At 43.9% G+C, this 10208-nt stretch overlaps 1 protein-coding gene across 3 annotated transcripts in view; it reads left to right on the top strand.

The window, feature by feature from the left end:
- The first annotated feature begins 420 nt into the window (after window positions 1-420).
- The window catches only part of LOC111971355 (leptin receptor), an 88636-nt gene continuing 78848 nt past the window's right edge, over window positions 421-10208 (top strand). Inside the window, exons 1-2 of one of the 3 annotated variants that reach the window (XM_023998094.2) lie at window positions 421-563; window positions 686-822. The gene's annotated coding sequence lies outside the window, so the exon portion shown is untranslated. Of the gene's footprint in view, window positions 823-10208 lie in introns of all 3 variants that reach the window. The other 2 variants (XM_023998093.2, XM_023998095.2) reach the window with 2 other exon arrangements.

Here is a 10208-nt window from a genome sequence, read left to right as displayed (position 1 = left end):
TTATTATTCCTGTCTACTATATGCCAGTTAGACTAACACCACTACCATGTATTACACGTGTAGACTATACCTTTCAGCTACCCATTAAGTACACAAAATACGAAATGTTTACTGAAGCTACAAACTTTCAATGAGTCAGCTATGAAATTGTCCGATGACATCACCTTGAGGATGAGATCACTCCACTGATGTAAGGTAAGTATAGGCCTATACAAATGAACCTTTTTGCCATTTTAATAATGCGACATCGTACTCAAAAGCAATTTCATGATAATTGATTATGTTATTGTAAATGCCTATGGGGCAACATTATATTAATACGTTGTATTTTTATTAGACTAATTACTACTTAAYTGTGATTTGTTAATGATGTTATGTTGTATTGAACATGTTTTTTTTATTATAATAGTGCTTTTAATGCGTATTGCAGGTGTTATTATTTGGTGCGGGATTGTTCCGGTGACGGTATTGGCTCACGCATAACTATGCCACTCCCTTCTCCAAATAGCGTTCGCTGTGGCGCCTTTCAGTAACCATCATGTCGTGTATAGGGGCCAGCTCTGGTGAGACACAACGGACTTGAATGATAAGGAACTGTAGCTGCCTTCCAACAATGTTATAACCGTTATTTTTTATACAGTCTATAACAAAGTAACGTATTATCTCTCATTTGTATTTGTGATAGATCAAGGAAAACTATTGGCTACTTATAAAGACTCAAACTTCGTAACTTCGGTATTTGTACCCTAGTGATTCGCGGACCGGATAACTATCGGTTACTGTGCGGAACACTGGCGATTCAGAGAGGAACCAAGATATCAAGTAAGGAAAAACTATTCATTCTTTCTCACTTCGACATTTTTTTGGGGAGATATAGCCTAGTTAAACTACTATCCGCTACTCTCAAGATCACCACAACATTCTATGAATATTTGTGGTCCAGGTGTGAGAACGCAAGCGGATCCTCATCTCGATCTCTCTTGAAGTCTCTCAACTGGGCAGAAAGGCTACTGCAGATTTGTTTCTGCTTATCTATAAAGTGTTTAAGCAAATGCCTTTTTGTTTGAGTCTTCTCATTTATCCAGGCTGTTTGCCTATAGCCTATATATGCGTAGGCCTACATTTATTTTTGGTTAAAGATTGCAAGTAAAACAAACTCTTATGGCCATTTGCAATTTCAAGTTTGAAGTTTTATTAGTTGTATGTACGGGATACACATGGTATACACGTCCACGAATTGTTTACTTGCAGGTTCATTCTCGACAATGCAACAATAATAATACATAATAAAATATAAAGTAAATATCTCAGTAGAATAAACATTTTAGCATAAGTATAATACAGGACTGCACAATTTATAGTCCTATATTCAAATCAAATGTATTGGTCATATGAGATGGGTGATGCAATATGTAAACACAATTTAAAAGTGACTAAGATAACATAGAATATTGTGGAGTGCAGTTTATACATATGAGATGAGTCATGCTAGATACGGAAAGATTATTAAAGTGGCTAGTGATCCATTTCTAAAAGTGGCCAGTGATTCCTAATCTATGTCTATAGGYATCTCCTATAGCCTCTGATRTGSTAGYGATKGCTGTTTAGCAGTCTGATGGCCTTGAGATAGAAGCTGTTTTTCAGTCTCTCGGTCCCAGCTTTGATGCACCTGTACTGACCTCGCCTTCTGGATGATAGCGGGGTGAACAGGCAGTCGCTCGGGTGGTCGATGTCCTTGATGATGTTTTTGGCTTTCCTATGGCATCGGGTGCTGTAGGTGTCCAGGAGGGCAGGAATTTTCCCCCCCGGTAATGCGTTGGGCAGACCGCACCACCCTCTGGAGAGCTTTGCGGTTGTGGGCGGTGCAGTTGCCGTACCAGGCGGTGATASAGCCTGACAGGATGCTCTCAATTGTGCATCTGTAAAAGTTTGTCAGGGTTTTAGGTGTTAAGCCAAATTTCTTTAGCCTCCTGAGGTTGAAGAAGCGCTGTTGCACCTTCTTCACCACACTGTCTTTGTGGGTGGACCATTTCAGTTTGGAAGTGATGTGTACGCCGAGGAACTTGAAGCTTTCCACCTTCTCCACTGCGGTCCCGACGATGAGGATAGGGGGGTGCTCCCTCTGCTGTTTCCTGAAGTCCACGATCATCTCCTTAGTTTTGTTGACGTTGAGTGAGAGGTTGTTTTCCTGGCACCACACTCATAGAGCCCTCACCTCCTCCCTGTAGGCTGTCTCATCGTTGTTGGTAATCAACCTGCTACTGTTGTGTCATCCTCTCACATTTAGAGGAAGGGGGGGATTGGGGGGCATGTGTTTAAATTGTGCAGTATTTATCGATCATAACAAGAGACTGGTAGCAGCAGTTGTGATGTGTGTGTAGCACGAGTGTGTGTGTGTGTGTGTGTGTCAGTAGCAGTCGGTGCCGATGACTCTCATTTATATTCCATTCACCCAGCTCAATGTAACATGGATAGGTTGAGGCTACTACATGATACTCATCATGAGGTTGCTACAACCTAGCCAATGAATGAAAGTTTACAACATAGGTGCACATCTAACTGATCTAAGGTGTAATCATTAGTCCAAAAGTTGAAAATGAGACTTTCCATTGGACAAAGTCATAGCAGCCACATAAAAAAAACAGCATGATCACGCCCTCTCCTCTCACTTTTTCTCTTCGCTTGTGGACTTCAGTGCACRACACATCAGCTGTCTGTGACCAGACGATAAAACCTTTCCATGCCATATCATGACSGCTAACTGCTACACATAGCCTACATCGTTGTCACCATATTAACGTCATAGTCAACATAGCTACTTGAACTAACGTGTTAGTTAACACGCTATAATCATGCAGTACAGTGTACGGTCAGAAATCAGTTTAGCAGTTACACTGGTGGGCCCCGGTGGCAATAAATGAATAAAACCAAAAGCTTACCTTGGCTTGGAAGACTTCCAGTGTTGGATAGTCATAGCCAGCTAGCTAACATAGCATACATCTCTGTTTTAGCCAGGTGTTTGAGTAGGCTAAACTAGATAGCTGCATCTGCTAGCTAAGTGAAAGTGAAAGTAAAAACAAATACAACCAAATATAGCTCTCTCTCTCTCTTGCTTTTCCTTAATTTTGGAAGAAAGGTCGTTTTTATAAAAAAATTGTGAAATAGTGAAACGTTAAAAAAGTTGACCTTTTTAGATAAAACTATACTAAATATAATCACGTCACCAAATAATTGATTAAAACACACTGTTTTGCAATGAAGGTCTACAGTAGCCTCAACAGCACTCTGTAGGGTGGCACCATGTTGTAGCCGGAGGACAGCTRGTTTCCGTCCTTGACTTCAATASAAAACCTAGGAGGCTTGTGGTTCTCACCCCCTTCCATAGACATACACAGTAATTATGACAGCTTCCGGAGGACATCCTCCAACCTATCAGACCCCACCTTCATGAACTGACATGTTGTCACCCAATCAAAGGATCAGATAATGAATATACTACTGAAAGCATGAGCTACAGCTAGCTAGCACTGCAGTGCATAAAGTGTGGTGAGTAGTTGACTCAAAGAGAGAGAAAGACAATAGTTGAACATGTTTGAACMAATTAATTTCTTCAAAAATGAAGGAACGGAAGAGAGAGAGCTTTATTTCTTATTTTTTTCACTTTCACTGTCACTTACTTAGCTAGTGAATGCAGCTAGCTAGTTTAGCCTACTCAAACACCTGGMTCAAACAGAGAGGGATGCTATGTTACCTAGCTGGAGAAGGGTGGGTGTGTTTGTCTGTGTCCCAATCTTGCAGCGGGCTAACAAGTTTCATATTTTTTTTCGGTACCCTTGCACCACTTGTTAGATATTATGCACGTTGATAGCTTGACAGCAACATCCTTGCCATGTGATTTATCATMGTAACAGGCAGCTGCAATGTAAATGATAAGACTGAAAACATGCAAGGAAAAGCGATCGGGTGAATTTATGATGCTAGTGGACAGAGAAATACAACTTCACTCTATCCAATCAGAGCAGCAGGATCAACGTACACCCGGCCCTTCTCTTTACAGACAGGCAAACTAGCCCGTTTWGTTATTTAGACCTCGCATGAATGACTCAAAGACAGTACGGTATGGTTTAGAAACTCTGTGACTGACTGACATGAGAAAGATGCTTGCTSGCACCCGAAAATAACCTTTTTTCCCCCAATCACGGATAATTACAAAAAATACTCGGATCTTAATCGTATCCAGAAAATGTCCCATATCTGTTACGATACTCGTTTTGTCCGACTATTCGGCACATCCCTATATGAAAGTGAACTGTTCTTGCGTGTGATCAGGGGTGTATTCATTCTGTCGATTCTGTTGAAAAAMCTTTCTTAAACGGAAGCAAACCGAACAAAACGGGGATAAACATWACTGAATTTGTCCAATAGAAACTCTTGTTTGCAACTGTTGGACTAATGATTACACCCTAGATCAGCTACAGTAGATGCAGGCATGACTGTGCAAGGCGGTATTGAATGTGTCACTGGCTGTCACCTTGATTACTCAAATTTCTCTCCACCTGTGCACCTACGTTGTAAAATGTTATTCATAGGCTAGGATGTAGCAACCTCATGATGGATGTAGAGAAAATTAGAGTATCATGTAGTAGCCTAACCTATTGATATTACATTGAGCTGTCTGAATAGCCATATATTTTTTTGTTGCCATATTACAACCCATGTTGTGATAATTGCGTTGTTTGCTCTATAACCTGTTAATTCATATACCTTGCCACTGTGATATATAGGCTTTAGGCTGAGACAAATAAGACACATTGGCAGAATAAATTCAACCACATCTGTGTTTCATCACAAAACCACAAAGCATATKGCATGTAACAAACAGTTACATGACTTACAGCATGGTCAAGCAAGTTAATCTTTCCGACATTTTCAGACTACTAATTAACTATTGATTTAGAACCATGGAGAGTTAGGCTACCGGAAGTGGCAAACAGGAGCTGCCTCCAATATTCCAGCACAATTTCAACTTTAACATTTCAACATCATCAACTCACCTATGCTTAGTCTAATACAGTGACAACTAAAAGATACCAAACAGAATTTAGTCCAATCAACATAAGCTAAATTTGATGAATATGTCCATGGTACTGATTTCTGTGTGTGTGTGTGTGTGTGTGTGTGTGTGTGTGTGTGNTGTGTGTGTGTGTGTGTGTGTGTGTGTGTGTGTGTGTGTGTGTGTGTGTGTGCGCTTGCAAGTAGAAAAACATGTTGACTCAACCTACTTCTAGAGAAGCCAATTCCCTCCTCCTCTCTTTCATGTTTCCAAAACGGTCTATGACTCTGTCATACAGTACACACTTTTAGTTTTGTTGTCCTAGCCTACCAGGCTAAAATGCTTGCTCGCTAGCCTAACTTCCTTTCATGGGCAACGATGAGCCAGGTAGTTAACATTCATCTACTACATCTAGCCACATATTGAACTTCCATCCTCTCAGGCAAGAATCGCCGCCAAAATCTGCAGTATAATCATTGGCCAGCACGGAGAATTAAGTAAAACCAAGTAAAGTTCAAATCCCTATCTCCATCCATTGCTAATTTAGGAAAGGGACCATTTTAGCTAGGCACTGCATCTCAATGCTAGAGGCGTCACTACAGACCCTGGTTCGATCCTGGGCTGTATCACAACCGGCCGTGACCGGGAGTCCCATAGGGTGGCGTACAATTGGCCCAGCGTCGTCTGGGTTAAAGGAGGGTGTGGCTGGGGTAGGCCGTCATTGTAAAATATGACTTGCCTAGTTAAATAAAGGTTAAATAAATAAATAAAAAGCTAGCCTGCCACCGGAGAACAACAACACAACGAGATGCAACAATTGCGTTTTTTTCTGTCAATGACATTTGGTTTTTAATGTGATGTGATTGGTGTGGAGCCAAATCCAAACTGGCTTCCCTTAACACTTTCTTTGGGGCGCGCCAGGACCATTCACAGTTGAGCTCTCTCAGTTCACGCTGATAGGCTATTGTTTGATATATTATTTTATCAAGGGAGGCCAAATGCTCGCTGGCTTCCCTTGCATTCCACGCTACGGGAGGCAACAATGTCATACTCCTTTTGACCAGACAGCATCAGATAGATGGGCTACACATTTAGAGACAGGGGGGCGCTGTTTGGCTCACTTGGATGCTTTATCCAGTGAGATACATTCAGCGTGTTGTGAATTGAAGGAAAATTCTGAAACACAGAGAGACGAAAGATACATTATTTAATGTCAAAAAATGTTTTTGGGGAAGCCTGGCTTCCCTTGGCATCTATGAATACACGCCACTGAGGTACCGGGAATCAGCGGTCAGTTCCTCCATGTCTAAAGAATGTCTTTGAAGTCCCTTGAGAGGAGGGAACTGTGGAACTGCTTTAGTTGAGAAATCAACCAGGATTTCCTCCCGGTGATGCAAGCCCCAGAACACAGAGTTTGGAACTGGTTCAACCCCTTGACTAATTGGGAAGTGAGAACATTCCCGAGAGTTTTACTTGTGAGTAACCAAGATAACACTGTGACTCACACTGGCTTGGTGGAGTAGGTTATTAAGCTATACTCCCAGGGGCATGCAATCGAGAGGCTGAGATTTGTGTGACAAAAAACAGGCTTCACACCTTTATAGGTTAATCTACATTGCCATTCTGGCTCTGGATGAAATTCAATCAGCAACCAAAATTAGATTTGAGAGATTTGATTTGGCCAGTGGTCTATGCGTAAATATGCACGAGGTGYCTATTCCAATGTGGGCCACATTTGTTGATCAAATCTAGATTGACATTCATTAGTTTTCTGGTAATTTGATTATTTGTGACAGGCCTACTGTCATATCTTGTTATTGTCACTTGCAGAGTACAACTTGTTTTGATATGTGATCTAATGAAAATCAGGCATGAGGCTTGTGTGTACCAGCACGGGCTGTCATTGAAACGATTCACTTTTGTTTTTAATGTAGAGCCTGATCGTGCCCAGTGCTTCCTTCTCATCATGATGCTGATAGTCATTTGATATAACACCCCCCCCCCACACACACACACACACACACACACACACACACACACACACACACACACACACACGTTGTTATATCTCACTGAATAACACCTAGGCCTGATTGTTATCGCTCAGTAACACAAGTCATTCCTATGGATGGTTTAGGCCATTCAGCTCTCATCTGCAGGTGGCCACTTGGTAGAGCTGGGCCGCTGTCCATCGTACTGTATTGTAACCTGGGATGTTCTTGTTTTGATCCAGAGAACCAATGAATGAATGGATGCAGTCATTAATCTGTGTTCATGTTTGGAGTAATTTTCATGAATGACTTTTCATGAACTTGCATGCTAAGGGTCAGAGGCTATTGATGTTTGGTATGGGAATCAGGTTCCTAGACCAGGTGACAACACCTTCTCAATTACTAAGTGAGTCGAATAGGCCTAGCTCTGTGACCGCCTTAGCTTCAGAAAAGACGAAGTTAACCACACACAGCAATTCATTTACATTTACCAATTGGATGTGCTTGTTGAGCAGTCTGATGACGGGCTCATCATATGCGTGCCATTTCCCTACATACAAATTCACACAGACAAAGGTCGGACAAAATGTGTAGCCTATCTCACGCTACATACTGAAAACATGCTGCTGAATGTTTTACAGCATTTGTTGCCACTAATGTCTAATTGATTAGGCTATATGTCGCATTGGTTCCCSAAAACACTCCAAACAGTTTGCGAATGCTAGGACAGAGATGCATGTCCAATGTCAAAGCAGACCGAGATTTGGCTACATGTTCTTGTCTCAGCCATATCCCCTGTAGCTCAGCTCATTACAGTAATGTCTTTGTTTATATTTTCCCTTGCTTTTCCCAGTTTTAATCGGAGTTATCATTCCAGAATGATTTGAGTCATCCATGGGCGGTCTAATTAACTAAACTGGCTAGTTTGCCTGTCTGTAAAGAGAAGGGCGGGCTGTACGTTGATCCTGCTGCTCTGATTGGATAGAGTGAAGTTGTATTTCTCTGTCCGCTCCGGGGGGTTGTAAAGTGTGCGTGCGCGCAGGGGACCCCTGGTAATAGTTTGGGAATGAGCCTATAAATGATCGCCGCAGCGACAGGGGAGCTTACTTTTGGGAAGAGTTTGAGGTTCCTCATAGGATTAAGGGGAGGATCATCCTCCTCAGGGAATTTCTGAGAAATAAAAATAGTGAAACATTAAAAAGTTACCCTTTTTAGATAAAACTATACTAAATGTGTTCAGTCATCAAATAATTGATTAAAACACTGTTTTGCAATGAAGGTCTACAGTAGCCTCAACAGCACTCTGTAAGGTAGCACTATTGTGTAGCCAGAGGACAGCTAGTTTCCGGAACTCTTCCAAGTCAAGGTAAGCTTTTGGTTTCATAAATGTATTGCCACTGGGGCCCCGCCTGTGTAACTGCTAGTAGCTACAGTTGAAGTCGGAAGTTTACATACACTTAGGTTGGAGTCATTAAAACTAGTTTTTCAACCACTCCACAAATTTCTTGTTAACAAACTATAGTTTTGGCAAGTCGGTTAGGACATCTACTTTGTGCATGACACAAGACATTTTTCCAACAACTGTTTACAGACAGATTATTTCACTTATAATTCACTGTATCACAATTCCTGTGGGTCAGAAGTTTACATACACTAAGTTGACTGTGCCTTTAAACAGCTTGGAAAATTCCAGAAAATTATGTAATGGCTTTAGAAGCTTCTGATAGGCTAATTGACGACGACAGAGCTGGTGTAACTGAGTCAGGTTTGTAGGCCATTTGAACGTCTCCTCGTGGGACAATGGGTACACGTGACTCTTGGGAAGCGCAGCGTTTACCTGGAGATTTATCGCACAATCCCCCCCCGGTCGATGAGGTGGTCATTTAGTCGCTCTCTTCTTACTGAAAGTGATTGCCAAATCGGCATATTCGGGGGGATGCCCACCGTGGAACCCTGGTCTGGACTCTCCACCGACGTGGCACCGATGGAAACTCCCAGACACTTTCCAGAACACTCCTCTGACCACCCCTGGAGAACCCCCTGTCTCCACGAAATCTTAGGATTGTGACTAGCCAGCCAGGGAAKMCCCAGCACCACTGGAAACGCAGGCGAATCGATAATGAAGAGACTAATTCGCTCCCTATGATTCCCCTGCGTCACCATGTCCAGTGGAACTGTGGCCTCCCTGACCAACCCTGACCCTAATGGCCGGCTATCTAGGGAGTGCACGGGGAAGGGAGAATCTATCTGCACGAGCGGAACACCCAGCTTGATGGCGAGTACGCGATCCATAAAATTCCCAGCTGCACCTGAATCGACTAGAGCCTTATGCTGGGAAGAGGGAAAAAATTCAAGAAAAAAAATCAAGACAAACATGTGACCAACAGGGGGTTCTGGGTGAGTTTGATGCTGACTCACCTGGGGTGACCGAGAAGCGTTCCGCCTGCCATCTCGACTCCCAGATGGGCCCCCCCAGCACCGATCGGCCGTGTGTCCTCTCCGACCACAGCTGGTGCAGGGGGAGCCCCCTCCTCCGGTACCCCTCGGCACGGCCCCTCCCAACTCCATAGGAATGGGAGCGGAGGTGCTGGGTGGTGGAATGAACAGGACCCTCTCCGAACGCCCGCGGGCAGCCAGCAGATTGTCCAGCCGGATAGACATGTCGATAAGTTCATCCAGGGAGAGAGCGGTGTCCCGACACGCTAGCTCCCTGCGGACGTCCTCCCGGAGACTACACCAGTAGTGGTCTATCAGAGCCCTGTCGTTCCACCCAGACCCAGCGGCCAAGGTCCGGAACTCCAAGGCGTAATCCTGGGCGCTCCTCTTCTCCTGCCTAAGGTGGAACAGTCGCTCTCCCGCCGCTCGGCCCTCTGGAGGGTGGTCAAACACGGCACAAAAGTGGCGGGTGAATTCCGGGTAGTGCTCCTTCGCCGAGTCTGGGCCATTCCAGACCGCGTTTGCCCACTCCAGAGCACGACCCGTCAGGCAGGAGATGAGGACACTCACCCTCTCCGCTCCAGAGGGAGTGGGCCTCACGGTCGCCAGGTACAGTTCCAGTTGGAGCAAGAACCCCTGACACCTCGCCGCCGCTCCATCATACTCCCTCGGGAGCGCAAGACGGAGAGCGCTGGAGCCGGAGGATGGGAAGAGAGGAGAAGAGGGGT

The sequence above is a fragment of the Salvelinus sp. IW2-2015 genome, linkage group LG13, assembly GCF_002910315.2.
Source record: "Salvelinus sp. IW2-2015 linkage group LG13, ASM291031v2, whole genome shotgun sequence".
NCBI classification, from domain to species: Eukaryota; Metazoa; Chordata; class Actinopteri; order Salmoniformes; family Salmonidae; genus Salvelinus; species Salvelinus sp. IW2-2015.
This window is presented reverse-complemented; position numbering and strand designations above follow the sequence as displayed.